We start from the raw sequence: 3,500 nt of genomic DNA on the forward strand, positions 1-3,500 counted from the left end.
TATTTTGAGCGAACCTAGAAAAAAAAGCTTTATTACAAAAGTTTGCCAACCCAAACGAAAGTATTCATAGGAGAACGATAAAATTAGCTTTTCAACAAAAGTAGAAAAAAGTGCTTATAGCATACACTGGATTAAACCATCTTTGTTTTTGTTGTTGACAGAAACATTGCATTAGTCAACTGGTGAAACTTATTCTTTTTCTAAGTAATGGTGAAACTTTATGCCATTCAAAGAAACGTATTGGGAAACTTTAACTTCATCTCGTGCTTTCTTTCTATAAAAAAAAAAAATATATATTTCTGGTCGATCAATCACGATCATGTATCCCGCTAAATCAGAATGTAATTTTAAATTATAGTATAAAATTATTTTATACTGTCATGCATAACCATTTAACTCTTCTTTAAATAAATAGTTATATTTTATATTTAGTTATTTGAAAAATTATATTTAGCTTGTAGAAAGAAACATGTTAAATTATTAAAAAACAACAGCAACAAAAAGTGAGAAAAAAAAGTATAATTTGATTGATAGATTTTTTTATCTTGTTATTGTATTTTAAATCCCAACATTAATTATATAAAAAAATTGTTAGCAATAAAAATTGCTATAACAAGATTTAAAAATAAAATAAATGATGCCATTTTGAAAATATTTTAATTGTTTATATTTAAAAATTCATTTTTTATTTTTTTAATTAATTAATACAAAGTCAATTAATCACAAGCATGTTTGACCTTTTAAAATATTGTTGAGCTTGTCAACTTGTTATTTAACTATTGTTATTTTTTATTTTCTTTATATTGTTTTAATTTAGATTTTATAAAAGTATAAAAATATTATAATTTTTTATGAATTTAATTACTATACATTGTGTTTAAACCATCAATTTATTATAATTATTCAAATGCATTATTCTAAAGGAAGTTATGATAAAAGTTAAATTTTTAAATAATTCAATGGTTGTGATTAACTGACATATTAAAATATTTTTACTCTGTCAATGTATTTTGATTAAATTTTTTTTATTGATTAAAGATATGCAATTAGTAAGATATTGTGAAAGGAGTAAACTTTGATACAATTTTTTATGTGTGGTTTATATTATTTTTCTATAAAAATATGATAGATGTATAATTTTCTCCTACACATATATAATTCTCTCCTTTTTTTACTCCCCAAAAAATATTTAACTACACTTGTAATATTTTTATTGGAAAATAATATAAATCACACCTACAAAATATAAGTTTTCTCCATTGTATAATAATAATTAATAATAAATAATGTTAATTTGGTTTTAACTTGTGGTGGTTAGCCTAAAAGATTTACATTTTTTTAATATCTAATTTTATTTTATTTAACTTTTATTAATGAGTAGTCAATTTAATTTTTAGATTACATGAAAAATAAAAAAACATACAATTGTGAATAGTAGAAAAACTTACACGTGTATCCTTATTAATCTCCCATAGAACTTAATTCGTACATTCAAATTTCAACTAAACACTTCACCCACTTTTTATAATCGTGATTGAAAAAAGATAAAACGACTTTTTCGTCTATCTCTTTCGAGTGTTCCTTTTTTATTCACAACAAACAATGCACTTATACACCTCGACTTAATCATTTTTCCCTGAGATTGACATTTTCATTTTTTTTTACAATAATAATTCATCAACGTAAGTAAGTAATCATTAAGCTAAAAGACATTAGTTTATTCCACCAAATTCAGATTAGTTTAAAGATAAAACTTAAAAATTATTTGTATAGTAAAAATTAAATGATAAAATCATTCCTCTTAAAGTTTATTCATTTGTTCTAAAAAACACATTGCAATACATCAACTTTTACACTCTCTTCAATTATTACTATTATTATAAGTTTGATTTTTGTAAGAATATTAAGAAGATTAAAAAATTCTACAATATTTAGAGATAAAACTTAAAAATTATTTGTATAGTGATACATTTCACCTTACAACATGACTTTTGTTAATTTGTAATTCCTTGTGTCGAAGCTGTTACTCGAACACAAGGTGTGTCGAAGTGTGTAACAGTTTGTTACACATAAGTTTGTTTTTAAATCTAGATAGATTTGATTTAGATTTAAAATAGATTAGATTTGATTTAGCTCCAAAATAGGTATTTTGGGCTTTTATAGTTTTGGGCTTTGGCTTAGGGAGAAAGCTAACCTAAATCTATAAATAGGGAGTAACCCTCATTAGTTTGTAATCAAGTCATTATCTTGTATTCACAGAAGTTGCAGTTGCAAGTGAATAACAGAATTTCCACAGTTTGTGGGCAGAGAGAAACTCTGCAGAAAATAATTTCTCCTTCTCTTTTAATATTTCCGCAAACCCTAATCCTATTTTTCTTCATTGTCATCTTTAACGATAAGGAATTACTCAAAGGTTTGAGAATCTAATTCCAACATCTGGTATCTAGAGCCCCGGTTAATCGATTCAAGGCAAGAAGAATGGCGATGGCAATGAATCATCCGAATGGGCATTTTCCAGCAACACAACCAATTCTGAAAGGAGATAACTATGAGAATTGGTGCAAGCAGATGAAGGTTGTATTCTGTTGTCAAGATCTTTGGGATCTTGTAAAAGAAGGGATAGAACCGCTTGCAGAAGGTGCGAAGGAGGAAGAAAAGGCCGCACATAAAGAATTGAAGAAGAAAGATTATAAAGCTCTCTTTATAATCCATCAATGTCTGAGTCCAGACAATTTTGAAAAGGTTAGTGATATAGAATCTTCAAAAGAAGCTTGGGAGATTCTTGAAAAGTCTTTTGGAGGTGCAGAAAAGGTGAAAGAGGTGAGGTTACAAACTCACAAGAGAACGTATGAACTGCTTCAGATGGAAGATAGCGAAAGCATAACTGATTTCTTCACTAGAGTTACGAAACTAGTGAATCAAATCAAGATATGTGGAGAAGTGTTAACAAGAAAAGCTGTTGTTTCGAAGATATTGAGGTCTTTGGCTCCTAAGTTCGATCACATCGTGGTAGCCATAGAAGAGTCGAAGGACTTATCGAAGTTGACAAAAGAAGAGCTTCAAGGGACGCTTGAATCTCATGAACAAAGAATGGCTGAAAGAGCTGCAGGCAAGTCGAAGAACGATGTGGCTCTGCAGGCTCAGTCAGCAAACGAAAGGAAAGGCAAAGGAAGCTGGACTGGAAATAAAGGTAGAGGTGGCTACAACAATTCGACTGGTCGAAATCAGCAAGAAGGAAATTGGTCGAATCAGAGAAAACCCTCATATCAAGGCAACCAAAGAGGTGGTGCTGCAGGTAGAGGAAGAGGTGGTGGTCGAAAGCCTGACAAGAGTCACATTCAATGTTTCAACTGTCAGAAGTATGGTCACTATTCGACAGCTTGTCCAGAAAAGAATAAAAGTCAAGAAAGTGATGCAAAGCTTGCAAAACAAGAAGAAGAAGAGATGTTGCTGATGGTCACAACAAAAGATGAAGATAAATTCAAGGACCAGTGGTACTT

Source organism: Vicia villosa, linkage group LG2, assembly GCF_029867415.1.
Source record: "Vicia villosa cultivar HV-30 ecotype Madison, WI linkage group LG2, Vvil1.0, whole genome shotgun sequence".
NCBI lineage: Eukaryota > Viridiplantae > Streptophyta > Magnoliopsida > Fabales > Fabaceae > Vicia > Vicia villosa.